This window comes from Peromyscus leucopus, chromosome 14, assembly GCF_004664715.2.
Source record: "Peromyscus leucopus breed LL Stock chromosome 14, UCI_PerLeu_2.1, whole genome shotgun sequence".
NCBI lineage: Eukaryota > Metazoa > Chordata > Mammalia > Rodentia > Cricetidae > Peromyscus > Peromyscus leucopus.
Window position 1 is genome coordinate 84,226,349 of NC_051075.1, and position 23,827 is coordinate 84,250,175.

Here is a 23,827-nt window from a genome sequence, read left to right on the forward strand (position 1 = left end):
ACACACACACACACACACACACACACACACAAAAAAAAAAAAAAAAAAAAAAACTCCCCTCCACACACAATTATAATCTTTTAACTGTAGTTGTTTTGGATGTGCTGGACAGACATTTGCTCAGGGGTTATTCTTTGGATTGCATTAGCTGTAATTAGACTATCATGATCTCCTGGAAGCCAGATGAAGTCTCAAGTTTAGATCGCCGAGAACTGCAGGACTGAGGGTGGACATGGTCACTGTCCAGGCTGTGGAATCCGATCAGGAATCTTGTCACTGAGCAAAGTCAGAGCCACTTGACTGACAGCTAGACAGTGACACCTGGAGCACATGTGGGAGAAGGAGGAGCGGGAGAGGAGCTCCGGGGGAGGGAGGGAATGGTCCTTCAGGACAGTCCTGTGGCTGTGCTCCATCTGAGAGCAGCAGCAGCAGCTTCGCCCCTTCTGTCCCCTCCCCTCCCGGTGTCCACACAATGGGCATGTCGTAAAAGGGATGAGTAACCAGGGCCATTGTGTGCTCTCTTTCCCCCCTCCCCTAGGCCAGGAAAAGGGGACCTGGACACTTTACCTACCTGGAGACCTAGCTAGATAGAACCAGTTGTACATGGGCCAAGTGGACAGAGGGGGGAAGAGCTGGGGCTCTCCCTGGGCTGTCAGCTTCTGGACAGAGGATCTACCACAAGAGAGAAAGGGAACTTTGCGGCATGCTGTGTCTCTGGGTGCAGACAGAGCCAGGACCACATCTCAGTTCTTCCAGCCACACGATCTCTCTGCCCTTTCCTTATGGCCTTCACTCTTTAATTTTGTGAGCTTTCGAAAACATTATCTAGTTTGTTTCTTTGGGTAAAATCCAGAACCCTCACCTGCCCTACCCGAATCGGCACATCATTCTATTCCAGATTCCCTTATGCCAAAGGCATACCTGCCCAGGGCTTTTACAATGTGCTGGGTTTTTTCTTCTTTCACAGGGATGCCTTTCCCATACACATCCATACCCAGTGCCTCCTCCTCAGGTCTCTTCCCAATGTTACCTTATCTGAGCACCATGTGGAGATCCCTGGCAGGCAACTGTGTCCAGGATGTCTGTGGCACAAGGCTGGCTGACAGGAAGGAGATGAACTTGAACTCTAGTGGGAACAAGGGCCAAGCATAGCTCACTCAGGAAGCTGACGAGGGGGCTTAGGTCTTCATCTACAATAACTGAGGGTAGCTTCCTTTAATCTGTTTCACGTGCCCACCACAGAGCCAGCTGCACAGAGCAATGTACTTTCTGTGTCCTGTTTCTGTTCTGGGACCTTGCTCAGAGCTCCACTGTGTTGGCCTCTGAGCCCGGCCCTGGCCCTTCTTCCCTACCTCTCTGCTCTCCACATTTCTTCACTGAGATGCATATTCTTTCTCCCTGTCCTGACTCTCACTGACCTGAGAAAGTCTTCTCTTCCAGGTGTATTGCTGGCCTTGATGTGCCTGATTCAGTCAACCCCTCGGCAGCATATCCACTGGCCATGTTTGGGTTCTGGGAGCTAGCTGGGTAGGGGCACTGTAACATTGTAGCTGAAGCCTTAGAAACATGTTCTGAAGCTAGAACATCAATCAGAGCCAATGACAGCCAATGCTGAGCTCACAGTGGATGTAGTCTTGTGTAGTAGGACAGGCCAATAGGGTTGAGTAAATTGGCTCAAACTAGTTGCCAAGGGCCTTATGAGACAACCTGGAGTCTGCCTGAGGGCCTAGCAACAGGTGCTGCAGAGTTCCTGATTGTGCCCAACCAATGAAGGACAACCACACAATGCCACCAGATTGGGACACTGCTGGGGGAGGGTATATAAGGCCTTCCCCATTATTGAATAAATGAGTTACTGTTTGCCTTCAACTGATTCCCGGTGTCTGTGTCATTGACACTGCGCCTTCTCACCCCCTCCCCCAAGGGAGCTGTCAGGATCCTGCAACGGTCTTGGAAACCCTGTTCTGGTCAGTGGGACTTTTCTCAAGGACCAGAGGTGTTAGTCAGGTGGCTCTAGGTGTGGATGAAAGGACAAGGTAGACAGAAAGACAAGTCACTCTTAATCTAAACAATGCCTATGTGACCTAGAGTGAAGTGTGAGGGACAGATCACTGAGAGCCATGTCACTCTTTTATGTATGAGAACATAGGAAGATAAAGGGTGGACAGAGCAGTTTGGAGAAAGCATGGGGGATTTATGGTTTCTTCCTAATGGTCCAGATGCATTTCCTATGTTAGTATCATGTCCTGCTGTCTGCACTGCCAGAGGGAAGAGAGGCAAAGAGACAGAGACTGTGGGTGGGCAGTGCTTCCTCAGAATGGGGAAATATTGTTCTAAATGAAAATGACTATCTATCTATCTATCTATCTATCTATCTATCTATCTATCTATCTATCTATCTATCTAGGTGTGTGTGTGTGTATAAGATGTCTGGAAAACCAACAAAACATACAATTTGCATAAACAAAGCCTTTAATTACCAGATTTCTGGCTAAAATGTTTCCAGTGAGTGAGTAAGATCTTGCTTTCTCATTAACATACTTAAGGACAAGTTCTAGAAGACACCTGGATAAATGTACCTGGGAACTCAGAGCTATGATATAAATTCCCCTAGTACTCTGGGCAGAAGGGCAAAGTAGACTAATCATCTAAAACAGTAGTGTCCCATGACCACAACTGACCAGGAAGCACTTGCTGGTGACCAAATTTGATACAGATACGCTGTATGCTATGTCTCATTTCTTCCTAACTATGGTAGATTGACTAGGGGTTTTTGTTGTTTGGTTTGTTTGTTTGCTTTGTTTTTGTTTTTTGTTATTTTTATTTTGGTCTTCATAGAGTGCCATTGAGCCAAGCTCTGGACATGTTGATGGGACGCTGGGTCTTCTCCTAAGGAACCCACTGATCATTTAAGGGGATATTTTCCAGAGAGCAGAAAATTCCCAAGCACAGCATCCACAGAGGAAATTTATGTTCTAGGAAGTTAGCAAGGGCAGGGAGACCAGGTACAGGTGCTTCTTCCTCCTGACCTGAAAAGAAAAGACTAATACTATAGAATCACCACGGTATTGCTTATACACCCTTGTATACACACATACACATCCTTGCTTGTTTAATTTGGCTTAAAAAATAGGTCCATTTATCCACAATTTATAATCTAATGCCTGTACTGCACATGGAGGTTTTTAGTTTATTTAATTGAGGGTGTGGCCTGGTGGGTTTTTAAAGGCCTCAAGGTAATTAATGGTTTCACTCCATTTGGTATTTCATGGTCCTGTGTGTGCCAGGCATTGTGATGGGTCCATTAGATATAAAATGAAGGTATCATGGACACCGAATGAGGAAGAGCAGTCAATTAAACCAGAAACACAAACTAATAGTGTAGACAGCAATCACAGTGATTGCTTGAAAGGGGAAATGCCAACCAATCCAACTTGCAGTCATGTTTGCACAAGTCTAGAAATGCAGAATGACTGTGCCTCCTGAATTGGCATAGTGAGATTCATGTTGTGGTTCCTCTGCACAAAGAGAGTGGCTGGTCTGGAGGAAAGCCTGTTTCAATCGAAAGCTCTGAGTCTCAACACTGGACATTCCAGGTCAGAGTATCTATTTCTCAAGTTTTTTTAAGTAGCAATTCTCAGCCTTGACTATCTGTTAGGATTACCCATAGAGATGGCCCATAGTTCTGGCTGTACCCGGAACAATTAAGTTTGCATCTCTAACTAGGGGTGGGTGAGGAAAAATCCAGGGACTGCTACTGTCTGAAGTTCCCAGGTGGCGTCCATGTGCAGCTCAGGTTAAGACATACTGAGCTGACTTGTATAGGAGGAGCACGCTCTGAGAGCTTTGAGAAGCTTCAAGGTTATTGCAATGTCCAGAATTACAGAGCACATACTGTGAGCAGTCACCCCCGTGCAGGACCAATGAGGAGTCTCACTGAGTTTCTGGAATGGTTCGTGTAGAAGACACTCACGGTGAAGCTTTGTCCTGTGGAAAACTGGTCTGGAACGGCCACTTGTCCCTTGCTAGAATTTCCTGCCTCCCAATTTGTAGGGCCTCCTCACCTTTGCTTTGAATGTATGCCGTGGTCCTCCAGAGCCTTCCTGGGTATATCCTCCTTCTCCTACCCTCTTTGTCCAGGCCGCTGAGATTCTGCCCTTGGATACTGGTAGACCTTGGGTGGGGAATTTGTTGTGCTAATCCTGCAATCCTTATTCATAGGAATCTGAGCAACTCCCTGTAGAGAAGGCTTGTGTTTTAGTACAGGCTTTTGGAGAGAACTCTTTCCAGCAGACTAGGCAAACACTTCCTTGGCTTAGGACCTTTCTATACTTTGCACTACAGGCAGCCACTAAAAATAGAGTGTGTGGGAGCTGAAGTCTTTTTTTGTCGTTCTTGCCTCTGAATAAAGCAAAATGTCTTCTGGCAGATCCAGAGAGCAGCCAAGATAGGGGAACACAATTTCAATGGGTTCCTGCTATATCCACTGTGGATAGGGCCCTGCCTCCACCATGAGAAAGTAAAATTTAAAACTCAATTGAGCAATGACCAAGCCAAAGACCAGAAACTACCATAGTGCATTTTCCTTGCTCCCTCCTCTGATTTGGAAAGAATTCCTTCTTTTGTAGACCAGACACTGAGTTTCATGCTAAAAACATTGTGTCTGTGTCTGCAGTGTTAACAGACAAAAAAAAAAAAAAAAAAAAACCAACTCTCTCTCCTTCATTCACACAAACCTAATTTTATACATTAACCTGTCTTTTCTTCTTCTTCTTCTTCTTCTTCTTCTTCTTCTTCTTCTTCTTCTTCTTCTTCTTCTCTTAGCCTAATGATTGGGATTTTTCCTGGTCATATAGCTCTTTGAGAATTTGGTGACCAACCTGACTCAGACCTCAGAAAATTTTATTTATTTATTTATTTAAGTGTGTGTGTGTGTGTTTGCATGTGTGTGTGTCCCTGTGGATGCACACATGTCACTCATACATGTGCATGTGTGTACTCCCTGGTTAAGTGCTCCTCTTCCTGTTGTATTCTAAAGTTTCCACTGCTCTTTTGCCATTCTTAGAGTTACAAATCAATATCTATACATATACTGTCCCATTATGTACTATGATGCAACTCCATGGGTATCAGGCAACAAGCAGACAAGTGCAGGGCTATGCCGTGATGTACATGTGCATGTCAGAGGATAACTTTCAGGAGTCAGTTCTTATCGTGGAATATTATTTAAGATGTGTTACATTTGTTTGTGCTCTGGAACATTTGTTTAATGATGCAAAGATGTGTTGCATTCTTTTATGTTGCATTGTTTAACTCTGTGAAGCTGTGTTACTTTGCCTGTCTAAAACACCTGATGGTCTAACAAAGAGCTGAACGGCCAGTCGTGAGGCAGGAGAAAGGATAGGTAGGGCTGGCGGGCAGAGAGAATAAATAGAAGCAGAAAAAGGGAGAAAGGAGATCAAGGAGTGAGGGAAAGAGGAGGAAAGGAAGACTCCAGGGGCCAGCCACCCACCCACCTAGCCACCCAGCCTCCCAGTCACTCAGCCACCCAGCCTCCCAGTCACTCAGCCACCCAGCCTCCCAGCCACTCAGCCACCCAGCCTCCCAGTCACTCAGCCACCCAGCCACCCAGCTACACAACAAGCCATGCAGAAAGAAGTAAAGAAGTAAAGAAAGGTATACAGAAATAGAGAAAGACAAAAGCCCAGAGGCAAAAGGATAATTTAAGTTAAGAAAAGCTGGCTAGAAATAAGCCAAACTAAGGCCGGTGTTGATAAGTAAGAATAAGACTCAGTGAGTGATTTATTTGGGAGCTGGGTGGCGGGCCCCAAAGAGTAAAGAGAAAAAAGGGTGAAAGAGCAAAGTGACAACAGCAAGTTCCCGCCTTCCACTTCCCTGAGACAGGGTCTCCCTTATTTCTGCTGTTGCAGGGCCGTCTCCAGGCTGGCTGGCTTTGTGACCTTCTGGCTGATTCTCTTCTCTCTCCTCCCCTCCCTAGACTGTTGCAGGATAGTTGATAGTACTGTGACACTCCCAGACTGTTAATAAAGTTAACCTAGTGGTCAGCACAGTCTAGGACTAGCTGACCAGAATTAGCCATAGAGATTTGAGATAACTCAGGATAGGATACAACAGAGAGTCACAGGAACGAGTAGAAAGAGTCTCAGGTCTTTTCCATCTGGGAAGTGTGGAGGGAGAGGGCCAGCTGGTTGTTCCTCCTCGACTTTCTTGATCTATCAGGTTTTTACCCCAATATCTGACTCCTGAGTTTTTATTAAAAAATAGAACAATTTAGATAAATCTGGTGACCAGTGTGGGGCTGTTTAACATTCCTTGGGGCAAGACCCTCCACTGGTATCGTCTAACAGGTTGAGAATTATTGTAAGTGGGCATTGTAAAGGCATTTTTTTTCTCTACTCTTGTGTGTGGGAGCCCATTCTCGGGTTCCTCGAGGCTTTACCCAGCAGGTCCGAATAGAGAATGATCAGGACCACGGGCCTGAGTGCAGGTGTCTGAGATGGTCTGCACTTGGCTGTGCTGGGGGAGGAGGTCTTTTGCTCCACCCCTTGGTGTCTCTATAAAAACCCTGGACCAGAGACAGTCCAGGCCCATTGGAATAGGTTCCAGGCCCTCTCGAGGCTATCCTTTATTTTCTGTTTATCTCCACAAGATTCTCCGCTATAAATCCTTCTATCTAATATTTCCTGCTGATCGCACTCAAGAAAACTCTGGGAAGCTGTGGGGGTGGTGGGTAAACGCCCCACACTTGTGAAGGTTCTTGTAAAAGTATAGTAAAAAAAAAAAAAAAACACAGTCTTTTAAATCAATCACTGTAACAGACCATCCTTTAGGTAATGAAGAAGACAAATAAGCCAGGCGGTGGTGGTGCACGCCTTTAATCCCAGCACTTGGAAGGCAGAGCCAGGCAGATCTCTGTGAGTTCGAGGCCAGCCTGGGCTACCAAGTGAGTTCCAGGAAAGGCGCAAAGCTACACAGAGAAATCCTGTCTCGGAAAAACCAAAAAAAAAAAAAAAAAAAAAGACAAATGAATTCCAGGCTGTAAAGAGCCCATTGGCTGGATTACCTTATTTACATCTCTCAGATCTGTTATCATTCTTCATTTTCCAGATTTCTTTTTAATGACAAATATAGGAGAATTCCAAGAACTGTTTGATTCTTCAGCATTTAGCTGTTCCTGTACCTGTAAATTAGTGCCTGTAATTTTTCTGATGTCAAATGCTATTGTTCTACCCAGACAGGTTTGTCAGTCAGCCATTTTAAAGGTAGGCCTGTTGGTACCTTTGAAAGATCAACAGCTGTTGTGCCCTGCTTATGTACAACTGAATGGTCTGTTACTGTTCTTGATAATACCTGTTAGTATTTCTCTCAGAAGCATTCTTTATTTTATGGTCTGTTTATGAGATTGGAAAAATGTTAATCTGTGTTTTCCATTACTATAACAAATTACATCTCCATAAATTCATTGTTATGTTAGCCAACTATGGCTTTATTTTCCTATCTGTCCTTCTGGCCCTATACACTTGGTCCACCTTGTTTTACCCAAGATAAAGTTCCAATCCCTAGAAGCTGAATATTTACCTCCTGAAGAGACCAATCTAGATGCTGAGATTTGGGTGAAATTATTGTTACAACCATGCCTTGTCAACCAAACCTTCAATTACAATGCCATTTATTTGTATTTTTAGCTTTGGGCTTTGATCATTTATAAAAGTTTGCCAAAATATCTGTTTTCTGGCCTCTCCTGAAAATTTTGTTTAATCTACTGAAGCTATTCTATCATTCAGAGCAGTGTGGTTTTTAACAACAGGCATTAAGTCTTTTAATTGCTCTGTGGATGAGTTTCTCCAATGCTGACAGGGAATGATTGAACCAAATTTGATACTGGGGACTGTGAGAGGTTCCCCAAAGGTGTTTCCTGATGGCAAAGGGTTACCTTGCCTGTTCCTTGTTGATCTGCGTTCATTAGTTCAATTCTGGCCTTTGCCACACCTTCTGCATACTCCAGAAGACTGGGGTCTTTTGTTTGGATTATCTCTAGAAAAACATTGTTTCTAGGAATGCCTTGCCTATAATCCCTTTTTGGATGACCTTGTTTACCACAATTAAAACATCTAACCTTTTGATTTTTCTTAAAATTTTTAGAAATCACTTCTCCTATCCAAGTATCATTATAAGCATGAGATCCAATATTAACTGTATTTCTAAGCCATTCATCTATGGGTGCCGATCTTGCCTTTAAAGGCCTAATCACACTTTTGCATTCTGAATTAGCATTTTCAAAAGTCAAAGACTCAATATTTGTCTAACTTCAGGATCTGGTATTATTCTATTTACAACTGAAGTCAATTTTTGCAAAAAATCAGTGAAAGCTTCTTTTGGGCCTGGTATAGTTTTGGTGAATGACTCAGTCCTCTTTCCTGATTCTTCAACCTTGTACCAAGCATTCAAAGCTGATAGATGACATAGGACGAAGGTGTGATCATCAAATTCAAACTGTCTTTGCAAATCAGCATACTGGCCTTCACCAAGAAATTGGTCTTGGGAAATATCAGTACTTCTACCCCTGTTTTGTTGTTCTATGGCCCTAACTTCCATCATGTTCTCCATTGTAACTGAGGATCAGCTTCCAATACTGATGTAGCTAAACCTTTCTAGTCTTGGGGGATAATTTGCTTTGGGTTGCCCATGAATTTAACATCTGCTTCACAAAAATGAATGCATACCATGTGAAATGACCACTTTCTTAAATCTTCTCAAATCTAACATTTCTACAGGATTCCAGTTAATTCCTGCATAGCTTTGGGAGTGCCCAGCATCTGGTGGTCATTCTTGTATGGTAACGGGATAAACGAATGTTGGTTTTCTAATAACCTTGCACTGCTCCTCTTCAGTTTCATCATGCAATGGTATGGTAGGTTCTGCTCTAGACTCTTCTGTCTCTGTGTGAATATTTTTCTTAGTTTCATTAGTAGGTCTTTCTAAGGCTTGTATCTTATCAGTCAATTTTTCATATTTGGCACAGTTATCAAACCACTCTTTTAAGGACATAATATGAATTACCAAACTGATTATTATAATCGACATTATGTCAATCCCAACTAAATTGGTTATCCCTTCATTTATTTTTTTCCATTTTCAAAGCCATCTATTGTAGCACTATACAGAGTCCTAGCTCTCTTCATTATAATAATGTTCTCTAGTCTTAATGTGGGAAAGATTTTTTAAAAAAATAAATAAATAAAAACTAATGCCCTCGTTAAGAATTTCCAGGCATCCCACCAGATCTGCTGACTTTCCAGTTTGTCCACAGTGGTGATGCTGGAGACTGCAGAGCTGCAGTGGCTTCGCTCAACTGGAGGAGGCGGCTGTGTGGCTCAGCGGGGTGCCCAGGCAGCCAGGCTAGTGTGGTGCTGCTGTGCTGCATGGCCAGGCTGAGGGCACTTGTAGCTGCTCACCTGCAGCTGGGGGCTGAGGGTGCAGGCTGCGGGTATGTGGCGATGGCGGTGGCAGCAGAAGCCCAGGAAGGTGCCAGTAGGTGTCGAGGTGGCTGAGCTGGCACAGCCTGCAACCTGCAGGTCTGGGGAGCGTGCTGCCCGAGAAGCAGACTTAGGGGGACAGGCAGGAGAAGCCCGCATGGCAGGAGGCTACCGCATCATGTGTGAGGGCATAGGACCATCTGAAGGACAGAGCCAGCGGCAGGCAGCTGTGACTGCAGCATTTGGGGCTGAGGTGGGTGGCGGAGGGTGGTCAGCAGCTGGCGACTGCTGGGCTTCTGAGGCTGCAGAAGAACCATGCCGGAAAGGTGTGTCCGGTAGTGGCAGCAGAAGACACCATGGGCTAGCATAATCTCATGCTGTGTGTTGGACACCAGATGAAGCATTTATCTAAATTGTTCTATTTTTAATAAAAACTCGGGAGTCAGATATTGAGGTAAAAGCCTGGTAGGTCAAGTAAGCGGCAGAGGAATGATGAGCTGACCCTCCATCTCCATGTTTCCAAATCAAAAAGACCTGAGAATCTTTCTAAGCCCCTCCCTACTGTTTCCTGTGAGTCTCTGTAGTATTTTTTGTTTGTTTGTTTTGGTTTGTTTGTTTGTTTGTTTGTTTTTTGAGACAGGGTTTCTCTGTGTAGTTTTGGTGCCTGTCCTGGATCTCGCTCTGTAGATCAGGCTGGCCTCTGAGTGCCTGGATTAAAGCGTGCACCACCGCCACCCGGCTCTCTCTGTATGTAGTATCTTATCCTGAGTTCTCCAAAATCTCTATGGCTAATTCTGGTCAGCTAGTCATTGACTCTGCCCCTTGATTCAAGGTTAACTATTGTGGAATGTTGTATGACATTTTGTTTGTATTCTGACAAATAAAGCTTGCCCGGAGATCAGAGGGCAGAGCTAGCCAGTACTTAACCGTAGAAGCCAGGTGGTGGTGGCACACACCTTTAATCTCAGAATTTGGGAAGCTCACGCCTTTAATACCAGCACAACTGGGAGGTGGAGACAGGATCTCAGCCCCTCCATTTGGTCTGAGGATTTGTAGAGGTAAGACATTTCTAGTGGCTGCTGCTCTGCTTCTCTGATCTTTCAGCTTTCATCCTAATATCTAACTCTGGGTTTTTAACTGTTAAGACTAATTAGGATCGTGCTTCAGTGGAATATTAGTTTAGGATGTGTTGCATTCTTTTCTGCTGTGTTTGTTTAGCTGTGAAGCTGTGCTACTTTGCCTGCCTAAAACACCTGACTGGTCTAGTAAATAGCTAAATGGGCAATAGTGAGGCAGGAGAAAGGATAGGTGGGGCTGCCAGGCTGAGAGAATAAATAGGAGGAGAAATCTAGCGAAGAGAGGAGTGAGAAAAGGAGATGGAGAGGAGGACACCAGAGCCAGCCACCCAGCCACCCAGCCAGCCGCAGAGTAAGAAGGAAAAAAAGATACATAGAATAAAGGAAAGTAAAAAGCCCAGAGGCAAAATGTAGTTAAAGAGTAACAGGATAAGTTAAGTTAGAAAAGCTGTCTAGAAACAAGTCAAAGAAAGGCCAGGCATTCTTAAATAAGAATAAATCTCCTTGTATTTTTTGGGAGCTGGATGGTGGGCCTCCAAAGAGCTAAAAAAAAAAAAAATCAACTGCAGTTAACTTTATTATCAGTCTTGGAGTGTCACTGTATAATCAAATATCCTGAAGCATTTCCCCTCTTTTGTCTAAATAAAAAGGACAAACATTTCACTAGGCAGAAGTGCTGGATTACAGATGTGTGTCACCACACCCAGCCTTTTACTTGGCTTCCAGGGATCAAATCCAGGTTGTAATGCTTGAAAGGCATTTGCCCTCTGAACCCTCTCCCAGCCTCACTTCTCCTAGCTTAGTGTGGAGAAAAAAACTAATGTAGGCGGTGTGGCAAGTGCCATGAACTTGGAAGGAACTTTCTTTCTTCTCCTTCTGTATATCTTCTTTGAAAACACTTCTCATTCAAAATCAGCTCAAACCTCTCCACTTCACAGGGTCATTCATCCTTTTCCTGAATCCCCTGTCTCTCCATCCTTCCAGAATAGAATGGCCCCCATTGTAAATTCCCTCTTGGTTTTTACCTTTGTTAAAGATCATGATGAGTTTTCCAATGACTGTAAAGTAAACACACTGTTAGGAGACATTGCCTGGTTTTTATTATATTCTGAAATAACAAACCTTACTGCTGTGGGATGGTCTGTATGTCAAATGCTCTGATTGGTCAATAAATAAAACATTGATTGGTCAGTGGCCAGGCAGGAAGTATAGGTGGGACTAACAGAGAGGAGAATTGAGAGAACAGGAAGGTGGGAGGAGACACTGCCAGCCACTGCCATGACGAGCAGCATGTGAAGATGCTGGTAAGCCATGAGCCATGTGGCAAGGTATAGATTTATATAAATGGATTAATTTAAGCTATAAGAACAGTTAGCAAGAAGCCTGCCACGGCCATACAGTTTGTAAGCAATATAAGTCTCTGTGTTTACTTGGTTAGGTCTGAGGGACTGTGGGACTGGCGAGTGACAGAGATTTGTCCTGACTGTGGGCCAGGCAGGAAAACTCTAGCTACACCTTACTGCCCAGTCTCTAGTAGGAGACAACTTTATTTACTGTTATTCACATTTTAAACTTAGGAATGAATTTTTAAATGGCCACTCACTGGTTTTATCCTCCTACAAGCCATGAGTGGTCCAGCCCAGCAGGCATGTTTCTGGGAATTTATTCAGACTTCTATAGCTCAGTTGGCTGCATTTGGGAGATAGTGAGTGGAAACAAAAAGTCAATATGATGGTTTAAATCTCACATTCCAGGACCATGCATGAGTGTGCCTGGCTACCACAACTGCCTGAAACTCCAAAAGAATCATAACACAATCATTTCTACTAAGCAGTGAGACCAGTCACTTCTGTGGGTAGGGGAAGCTGACAGACAAGTGAGCAAACAGACATAAAACTGAGCCTTAACCACCCAGTACAATCTGTCCAGACCTTTTCCTGGGGTAAAATGGATACTTTGGAAATTGCCATAAGGATACAGGAACTTGCTTTAAGTAAGGTATAGCCAACTGTCCCCTAATTAGCCTGTCATCTTCTACCTAAACTTTTCTGGTTCATGGTGTGATATCCTATCTGTACAGAACTGGGACATGAGACTCGGGGAGGGAACCATAACAACAATTTTATTTTGTTTTCCCATAGCCGTTTAAATCTGTTCCATGGTTTTGTTTTGCTCTGTGCCCAGATGGAAAGTCAGAACAGTACCTGTGTTGGTTACTTTTCCTGTTACTGTAATGAATGCCTCATAAAAGCCGCTTAGAGAAGGACTATTTGGTGTATTACAAACTGTTTGGCCTGTGACTTAGGCTTCTTGCTAGCTAGCTCTTGCATCTTAAATTAACCCATTTCTATTAATCTATATTTTGCCACATGGCCATGGTGTTACCAGTCTGTTGGCATCTTGTTCCTTGGGCAGCTGGAAGGCATCTGGTCTGACTCTGCCCTTCTTGTCTCCCTGATTGGATTTCCTGCCTGGCTCTTATCCTGCCTTACCATAGGCCAGAGCAGTTTCTTTATTAACCAGTATAGCCACACACATTCACAGCATACAGAAGGACCATCCCACAGCACTTCCCCTTTTCTGTCTAATCAAAAAGGAAGGTTTTCATTTTAACATAGTAAAATTACATATAACAAAACAGTTATCAAGCAAGAATTACAGTTACAATATCTAGTCTATTTGTATTTGACAAAATTAAAGAAAATATTCCATTATCCATCCTATTTTTATGAGTATAGAGTTTTATATCTAATTTATCTTTTATCAGGAATAAGGAAAACTATAATTATAACTATCTAGTCTTCAATTCCATCAAAGACCCCGAAGGATATAATATTATCTGTGTTATAAGGAAGTACATTGCAAGCAACTTCCATAATTCTAGAAATGACAGAGACACCTAGCTGCCTGGACAATTACCCAAAGTTCCTCTGTAACATTGGGGCATCTATCTTCAACCTACAGGCCTAGAGTCTCTGGCAGACTTTTCAGGGAAGCAGTCACTTTTCTCTGTGTCCTGCAGAATGTCTGGCAGTTTCTTCTGTGAAGCAGGAACCTGAAGGACCATCTCTCCCTGTTTTGGCAAAGTTCAGTAGTCATTTTCCCATGTGTTCTGCATATCCAGTTTATACAACATACTGTCAAGCAGTCCAGGCAAGAGCAGTTTCTTGCTCAAATGGCTAGTCTTTTCCACATTGTAAGCAAACTCCAAAACAAGTTTCTTTGATGCCCATCATCCTCTTTGAAGTAATTGGTGCTGCCAGGAATAGACATGATGCTAGAGAGGTCATGGTTACTGGAGGAGGATCTACAACCACTAATTTGCTTGACCAGCATAATGTCTAACAACAATCTATACACATTTGTCCTTATAGTCTTCACCCCTCATCAAGGAAGTTTCTCTTTGCAATAGTTAGAGACCACTACAGAAAACCACCACCAATAAAAATGCAGAGTTGTAAAGCCTGGTTTCAATGAGTACAAAACACTCCTACACCCAAGGCTCAGGGAACATTGTGGAAGAGGGGGCATAAAGATTGTAAGAGCCAGAGGATAAGGGAATTTTCTGTGATTCTGTGTCTCCTATGAATGTCAGAAACTACACCCATAGAGTCTTACCAACATGACTGCCCAAATGTGAGCAGAACAAGGTTGACATCAATGGCCATGTCAAAGTTGACAGGGAATTGCCCATGAGACCTCTGAAGCGTGATCCTAATTAGTTTTAATAATAAAAAACCACAGTCAGATATCAGGGTAAAGCTGAAAGATCAGAGAAGCAAAGGAGCAGCCACAGTCACTTCTTACCTCTCTGAATCTTCCTACCGAAAAGGGGCCGAGCTCTGTCTCCACCTCACCTTATCACTTCTTCTCTCCACCCAGCCATATCACTTCCTGTTTCCTGTCTGTATAGACCTCCAGACCTCTTTGGTTAACTAGTGGCTAGTTCCACCCTCTGATGTTCAGACAAGCTTTATTTGTCAGAACACAAACAAAATATCACAGCAGGTCTCAACTCAACACAAAGAACTATAGGTAACTGAGGAAAGCTGGGGACAGGAGAGGTACTCATCCCCAGGGAAGAGCCTACCAGCTGGTCGTCCAGTGCCAAGTGGTCAGTATTGAAAACATACATACAAGTAACATTATGTGGACTGAACAGGTTGTATTTAGGAGTGTGCAGCTTCCCAGAGCGCAGGGTCCATACCTCACATTCCTATCAGAGTTTCCACTTCTTACCTTCAAGACTCATACATCTTGACTCTTCCAGAGAAAGCCACGTCCTGGATGCAATTGTTCACTCTGCTTCCACAGGCTGAATGCTGGTCTTTCTGAGTAGGGATTGTTCAAGCTAGGGTAAGTGTAGTGCAGGGAATTTGACTGTCCCCCAAAGAAATTAACTTCAAAGTCCTCCCTTGACTCTTAGTCCTCCTGAGTACTGAGCTGGGATGACTAACCACGTATTGAAAATGTCTTTGTAACTGTCTCTGTTACAGCTCAGCTTGGCAACAGTAAAACATACTACCTGCAGGTCTCAGTTGAACCTGACAGCTTGGCCTTCATTTCAGGTGTGTCTTAGCTTCCTCCTCTACAATGGATGGCCAAGGATAAACAGCAATTTATAATTGTAGAACCAAAGTCCTACAATTTGGGTGTTCTGGTCAAATAAACCAGCAGGGATCATCTAATTTGAGGAAGCGAATCTGAACAGAGTAATCCACTGTCTCCAATTTGTGGCGAGGATTCAAGGCAGGGAATCTCGGTGCTGATGGGGCTTGTGTCTTGTGTGGGGAAGCAAACCAGAGGTACACAAGCAAATGGAGAGGGGCAGTGATGGTTAGATCTCAAGAGTATGAAGAGGGGAGGTCTCCCGGAATCAGGCAGAAGTCGGACATTCTCCCAGTTCCGGTCTGGGTCATCTGTGGTCAACTGCGGCCATCTGGGGTTGGCTTCTGGCCGTTCTGTGTTCATGAGCTTGCTTAGAGCATCTTCCTGCCCCGAGCGCCCCCCTCGACCCCGTGGCAGCAGCCTTCAACCTTTGTATCCTAACTCGCCAACCACAGAGGAGGCAGCTGAAACTCTAGTGTCTTTCCTAAGAGACCCCGAGCCCTTTCTCTGCAGTGTCTCCCCCCCCCCCCATCGGAGGCATCAACACTACCGCTGTTCTACGTCACTGCTGGAGTGAAAACACAGGGACAGCTGGACTGCCAGGTCAGCCGGCCACAGGCTTGGTGTTCTGTGAACTGTGAGCGCCGTCTTCCTGGAGAGAGGACAGTGGCTTACAGGCCATCCCATGCTGCTTTGGGTTGTGGCTTGTCAAGTTCGAGGCAGACTTTATGGTATGCAGCAGATGAGCAGCAGCGACTTGCTGACAAGCGCAGAAGAGGAGATTCAACCTTAGGTGCGTGCGGTAGACTCACTCAACCAGCCTCGGAAACTACCAGTGCTGGGTTCTGCCCAAGCCAATTAAATCTCCAAGTGAGGGTGGAGGTCAGGCTGGGCACCTTTTCAGAGTGCCCCAACTGACTTTAATGTGCTGCCAGCATGGGGATCGCTATTTCAGGGAAAAGGGTGGGAACACTGGGTAAAGAAAACAGGCGCTTGCTGCCAATCACAGTTTATCAGGTGGCTGACAATTTACTGAATGCCAGCTAGTATATGTGCTTCTTTTGTTAATTTTTTAGGGTTGCCATAGCAAAACACCACAGAATAGAAGGTTAAAATAACTCCCTTCAGGTCCTAGAAACAGTATCAACAGACTCGGTTTCTTCTGAAGCCTCTCCCTTTGGCTTATGTATGGCGTCTTCTCCCAGTGTCTCCTTCTCTGTGCCTGTCTGGGTCTAATCTCCTCTTATAAGGGCGCTAGACGTGTTGGATTAGGGCCCGTTCTGTGTCTCCATTTAACGTTCATCTTTAAAAGCCTCATCTCCAAATATAGTCACATTCTGAAGAACTAGGAGTTAGGGCTTCGCAAAAACTTAAGAGAAGCATTCAATTATCCTTCCCTGTCAAGTCACTGTTCTAAGAGTTGCTATCTGGGCTGTGGGTGTAGCTTAATGGGACAGGGCTTGCCTAGCATCATGTGGTCCTGAGTTTGAAACCCAGCATCATACGCGCGCGCGCGCGCGCGCACACACACACACACACACACACACACACACACACCACACCACACCACACCACACCCTACCTATGTCTTGACTAATTTCATATTTTTAAATAGTTTTAACAGTCCTCCGAGAAAATTATTACCATATTACAAATGAAGGAACCGAGGTACAGAGTGGTCACAAAGATAGTGAACACACACTCTTTACAAATACATCCTATCACTTTCTAGAAATCCTGGCCACTAGTGGAGTTATAGCACATAGAAGAAATAACCTCTCTTCTCATAACGAGATTATTTTCATTCTACCTTTTTCTTTAAAGAACCACAAGGGAATGGGAGTGGGCCAAGGGTGAGGTACACGTTAAGTTCCACACAGTCATTCAGGGGCCTAGGCTGAAGGAGGCTTCACTGTTTTGTAAATTACAATATCTGAAAAGTGTGTCCATCTTCATCCCAGGTCCAAGGAGAAGCTGGAAGGCCATTAATTCAGCCAGGTGACCAACACATGGCATGTCAGGTGCTGTGGCTGGGACCCTGAGTAACTGTGGGTGGTTGGAAAATGTAGGGAAGCCATGGCATACTTGCTCATTCAGCACTTTGCCACAGTCCATAAAGTGGTTCTTATTCCTGGTTTAAGACACCATCTCAAAGTGATTAAGAAATGCAGCAACAGAAACAGAATTTTTGGAGCTGGGCCTGAGATTCAGGCAATTCCATTGGCACTACTGTGTGCTTTCTGCCCGTCTGTGAATGCCTGTAGGCACTGGAGGGTGTGCCATGCACCGCTTAGCATTTATTTATCCTGGAGGGTATCCGCTAAATGCTAAACAGCAACACCAAGCATAAAGTGACACTGGGAATCTCCAGGTTGTAACACAGGTAATTACACTGTTTATGAGGTGTGCTTATTAAACCATTAGGTGAAGTATTTAACACCATCTTGGGAATAGAAAGAATCATGCTTGATGCCTAAAATAGAGTACTGATTGATGCATTATGTGTTGCTAATAGTGTATTTTTTTTAAAAATCATCTCCCAAGTAGCATAGCTCATGAGTCTGTGAACGGCTCTGGTTACAGTGTTAATGGCAGTGCTTTGCAGTTTCTGGAACTCTGCCACGGCTTCAGGTAGACAGCTGACAGGTTGGAGGGATGCTGAATTTCTCTCTTTCTGCTCTCTGTGACAATCCTGACCACAGTTGTTTATCGACCCACAGTGTGAACAACAAAGTCAACACCCATGTTCCTGGAACTTGGCAAGTGATGTTTCTCAATTAGACAATTACTTTGCATCTCCACCCTCTTCTTAATTGTGTCTTACAATCCTGGGTCTTTTCCAAATGCTCATGCATATGATTTGATATCATTATGATTGGAATGTTTATGGTCTCCAAGTTTTTATACTGAAACTTAATCACCAATGTAATGAATGGTATCATAGGATAACAAGATGGCTGCACAGGTAAAAGTGCTTGTCACCAAGCTCAAGGACCTGGGTTCAATCCCCTAGACATGCATCCTGGAAGGACACTAACTCTCAGACTCTCACAGGTCCTTTACATATGCATGGTGCCACTCTTCCTCACCCCCACCCCCAAATAAATAAACAAATAGATGTAATCAGGCAGAGCCCTCAAGAATGAAATTCTGCTTGAACAAAAAGGATGCCAGAGAAGTAGCCTGCACCTTCCATCATGTGAGGAAACACCAGAAGACCCTATCTGTGACCCAGGAAGTACGCCTGTCTGTGACCCAGGAAATGGGCCTATCTAAGACCTAGGAAGTGGGCCATCTGTGACCCAGGAAGTGGGCTGTCTGTGATACAGGAAGTAGGCTGTCACTACTGAATGTGCCTTGACCTTGGACTTCTCACTTTCAGAAACTGTGAGAAAGAATTGGTGCTATAAGCTGCCCAGAAAGATGAAATGTGCCTAGAATGGGAAGTCTATATATGTGGGGCTGCTTTGCCCTGGTCCCCAGAAAGGACAGGGTTTCAAGGTACCACATGCAAGTTCTTTCCCCTCCATCCTGCACTCTCATGATGTGCTCACATTTTTCATACAAACAAAAATGCAATGAAGATGTCCAGCTGTGTAAACACTGACAAATCCATCCTATACCCCACTCTGTCCCCAGGACAGAAACCCCAAAACTGATTGCCTCAATCAGGAATCTAAGCCAAGAGAACATAGGAAGCACACTAGACCAAATAAAAATAATCAGTGATAAAAATAACCATCTTGAATGAGATTTCCCATGAGCCAGGCACTCTTCTCAGATCTTTATGTGTTTATCCATTTGATCCTTATGTAACTAGTAGGAATTACTGGTAGTAGTAACTTCTGTACCATAGTAGTTATTCCTGTAACACAGGAGTAGGTCCCACTGTCATCCTTGTTTTACAGATAAGGTTCCTCAAGGCATGGGGAGAACGGGGAAGCTAAGAACCAGCCTAGAGCCTCCCAGCCAGAAAGTAACAGAGAAACTCATGGCCATCTGTAGAGGGTGGAATGTTGGGACTGGCAACCAGTGAGGAAAACTAAACAGGATGCATGTGTCCATGACTGACAAGCAGTGCCCTACTATCTATCCCCTTTGCCATGTTTATGGCACTGACTTCTGTAAGGTCCAAGGGAAAAATGAGGTTGCCTTCTCAGAGACCAGATCAGATGCCAGCTACAGATCACAGCACTGTGGTTCTGAAATGAGGCTGATCGTTGAAGACCACTGAGACCTTAGAGATAACTATTCCAGTCCCTCTCCTAGACTCTGGGAAGTCCCATTGCAGTAAAATCTCTCAGGTGTTTATAGTGGCCAGCCAAGTTTTGGAATCCTGGCCGCAGCAGAATCAACATGTCTAAGGACACACAGATAAGCCAGTGCCAGCTTTGTGGAAGAAAATGGCCAGAGACAAACGGCCCAGGGCTGCATTTGTACAAGAGAGATGCATCAAGAGCACGAAGCGAGGCTGGCTTTCAAAAGGAGAAAAGTCAGGCTTGAGAAGTGTGTGCTTATCAGTCTTCCTGCAGCCCAAGGGAGGGACTGGGGGCTTCTGAAAACACAGTATTTTCTTTTCCGTTTTATTCAATGCCCACCATTATGGAAGATGCATATCAATGCGATGAAAACACACACACACACACACACACACACACACACACACACACACACACACGATCTCCACTAATGCTTGAGTAGGAGGAATTGCTCCCTGTAAAGTCGATGTCTCATTTTAGCATAAGCTAGTGACACATCATGTTGCCATCTGTGCATCCTTGGCTGTGCACCAGCCAGCCAGGTGCTTCGTTCCTTCTGTGACATGATGCTGTCAGAGCTAAGGCCCCTGGTGAAAGTGGGCAGGAGGGTGCAGGTCTGCAGGAGGTTTGATTTGTAGGAGCTGAGCTCCTAGCTGCCACAACTCCTCTTCCACTAGCCATGCCGTAGCCACTAGTGTCAGTTTTGAATCACAGTGTCCAGCCTTCAAGGATTTAGGGCCTCCTGGTGATCGTGACATGACCAAGGAGGGCAGAACATGGAAAAGTGAGTGCTAAGCCTATCCATCTATCTCGGAATCTTAACTGTGGTCCTGGCAAAGGGGGGACAAGGTGGCTCATAAGGCAATGCTCTATGAACAGGCTATGCAGGTGGGTAGCGCCCACCTTGCTGTAAATCCATCATTGGGACTTGCCTGCTCCTATAGCCTGATTGAGGCCCAACAACGGCTGTCTTCCTACCTCTCTCAATGTGACATCATTACACATGCCCCATCTTTCTTTTTAACGATCTCTTCCTACAATGCAATTAGCTAGCTTTCGTCAAACCCGAGTTTGTAAGTTTGGAGCACCTAAACAATGGCCATTGCAATAGATTCCCCTTGAAATGGTATTTGTAGTGTACTACAGGGTCTGGACAGTTTTTTCTCAAAAGTCAGAGAGTATGTTTCAGCTTTAAGAGCCATCAAATGTTTATTGCAACTATTAAACTCTGCCATTGTCACGCAGAAGAAGCCACAGATAATGAAGCTAGTGAGGTGTCTCAGCAGTAAAGGCACTTGCCACCAGGTCTGATAACCTGAGCTCAGTCCCTGGGAGATAATGGGAGGAGAGAGAGAACCAGTTCCCTCCTCCGACCGCCACTCGAGTGGGTGTGCACAAATTCACAGTCACAAGATGAATGAATACTTATACTTTAAAAGATTTTTTTTAAAGCTATATACTTAGAATCCATAGATAGTACTGGAAATGAATAAGCATGGATGTTTCAATCAAATTGTATTGATAAAAATGGGCAGCCAGTTTGCCAAACCCCCATTCTATTCAATGACCATAATCGCGTTAAAACAAACAAACAAAACTTAGTTATTTGATGAAGCATTGAAAGGGAAATCAGGTCAGTTCATAAAATTCTGAGACCTTTCTTTTTCTGCTTTTTAATGACTACCAGAATAATGTTCTCGCCAGAGGTATGCATCTGTGACTCTAGTGGAGAATAAAGATGGAGCAGAATTATCCAAGCTCAGACTAAACTGTCTGCAGAAATTCAAGCAGATGAAGAGTGGAATATCGGCATTGGTAAATGCTTAAATTTTAGCCTTTTTAAAAAACAGAAAATGCTCTTGGAATAGTAAATTATTTGTACAGGGATACTATAGTTATTTTCTATATCAACTAATTGCATAAATCAAACAACAAAAAACAAAAAAAGCAAACAAGAACAACAAAAACTCATGGGCTAGAGAGAGATGGCTCAGTGGTTAAGATTGCTGACTGCTCTTCCAGAGGACCCGGGTTCGATCCCCAGCACCCACATGGCAGCTCACAACCGTCTGTAACTCCCGTTCCAAGGGGACCTGGTGCCCTCTCTGTGGGTACTGCAGGCCCGTGGTGCACAGACACACATGCAGGGAAAACACCTACCAGACTAAAAATAAACCTCAAAACATGCTTAAAGAAAAGAAAAAACACTCTCAGGGATTTGGGGAGATGTCTCGGAGGATAAAGTGCTCATAGTGCAAGCGTGAGAAGCTGAGTTCTGATTGCCACCCCCCACATAAAAGCTCGACACGGTGGTGCACACCTGCCACCCCGGGTTATGAGGACAGGTGGATCCCGGAGTCTTACGTTGCAGCAAACCAGTCTAACCAACCAGTGAGCCCCAGGTTCAATGAGAGACCTTACCTGGAAAAGCACAGTGGAGAGCACTTGAAGAGGACCCCCTGCTCTGACTTGGCTCTGCACAGACACATGTAACCACACTCATACATATACACACAATTAAACAAACAAAAAACATAATGCTTTAAAATCACAAACATATTCAGTTCTGGATCCAAGGATCACCCAGGTTATTCTTTTGGTCTAGGTTATTCTTTTGGTGTATCTTTGATGATAGATATACCCGTTCAGTGACTGAGGTGAATACACTGCCAGCAGGATCGAAGAGGGTTTTCACAGTGCACAGCCTGCTCTTACTATTGAGTGGACTTGGGTTTTGCCTCTGTCCATCGGCAGCCTGTCCAAATCCTTGCAGTTTTCCATGTGTGTGCTGTTGTGTTCTGTGCTCAGGAAAATCTGGATATGAACATTCAAACTGTCAAAAGAGAAATTAGGATGTTACTCCTTGATTGACAAGAATTCTTTTAGTTTTTAACGGAAGATTTGATTGTGAAGTTCCTTAAAACAGTGAGTTCTGTATTCAGCATGTAATTTGCTTTACACAAATTTCACATAAAAATATTCTGGGCCCTCCTAACACATGGAACACTATGCATCCTTATCCCACTGTGGACTCCTGTGTATTGAAAGGATACTCTTGGCTTTGTTTCTCACCACTTTGTATATAGAAAGGGTCAATCTGCAACAATAGTGACTTTATTGTTCTTTTTAGGGAGTAAATCCACATAAGGGCTTGGGGACAAATGTTAGTCACAGGGTCAGAGGCTGTGAGTTGTTGCTTCCACTTGGGAGAGACCAGGGTTTTAGAAATGATGAGCCTGTCATGATTTGAATTCCATTGACAGCCGCTGTTGTGGTGATATATTGTATACCCTAATAAACTTTGCCTGAGAACAGAACAAGCCACTAGATTAAACATAGAGACCAGGTAGTGGTGGCACACACCTTTAATCCCAATACTTGGGAGTCACACACCTTTAATCCCAGGACTTGAGATGTCATACCTTTGCTTGGGAAGCACACACACCTTTAATGCCAGGAAGTGATGGCTGGGAAGAGAAAGGTATATAAGGTGTGAGGAGACAGGAATGAGAGGCTTTATCGGGCTGAGGAGTTGGTGAGGTAAGAGGTGGTAGCTGTGGCTTGCTCTGCTTCTCTGATCTTTCAGCTTTCACCCTGATATCTGGTTCCTGGTTTTTTATTAATAAGACCGTTAGAAATTTGAACAGCACATTGCCTTTGTTAAAGCCCAGCTTTTAACTCTTTTTGGCTCATGTGGTGGGCACCTCTTGTGTCTGCCTGTGCATGGCTCTACCTGTTGAGAAGTGGCTTCTCTGGGTCTTCATTTCCTGCTCTATAAAATGGGCCAATGGTTTCTACATTGTTAGTTGTGCTGTATGGTAAGAATTGATTTAAAAAAAAAAAAAAAGAACAACAGCAAAAACAAAACAGGGGTTAGTTTAGAGTTAAGGCCCCAACAATGGACTTAGCACCCCTCATTCTGCAAGACTTAATGTTCTGTTCCTCCTACCTTTGTACAGGAAGAGTCCCTCAGACTCTGAATATGCTTCTGAAGACAGCAAGTAAAGGAATGCTTTCTTAGGCGTGATAGCTGAGCATTGGGGGGCCCAGCATGGGTAGCACACGAAGACTTACCTGCTACTTGCACTTAAGCAAACTAGAACTTTTCCTCGCAGCAGACCCTGACACGTTTGGAAAAAGGAAGATCTCACGAAGTAGGGGAGCCTGGGACTCAGAGAGAGGACACGGGGTGACACTGAAGGTAAGGCACAAGGACAAGATAGAGAGGGCGCTGACCACAGACTCGGGAAAGTTCTAGAATCCCATAGATGCTGAATCCTAAGAGAAATCTAGAAATCCAAGAGTAGAGTTGTTGGAAAGTTGTACACAAAAATATCGACAAAGCATTGATCCTTGGGTGCCATGAATACATGTATTTTTTCTCCAA

At 44.3% G+C, this 23,827-nt stretch overlaps 1 long non-coding RNA gene across 1 annotated transcript in view; it reads left to right on the forward strand.

Moving 5' to 3' along the window:
* Positions 1–3,235: 3,235 nt before the first annotated feature.
* Positions 3,236–23,827, forward strand: part of LOC119089037 — a 29,116-nt gene continuing 8,524 nt past the window's right edge. The window contains exons 1-2 of the long non-coding RNA XR_005092881.1: positions 3,236–3,596; positions 23,400–23,641. This is a non-coding gene — a long non-coding RNA (uncharacterized LOC119089037). The remainder of the gene's footprint in view (positions 3,597–23,399; positions 23,642–23,827) is intronic.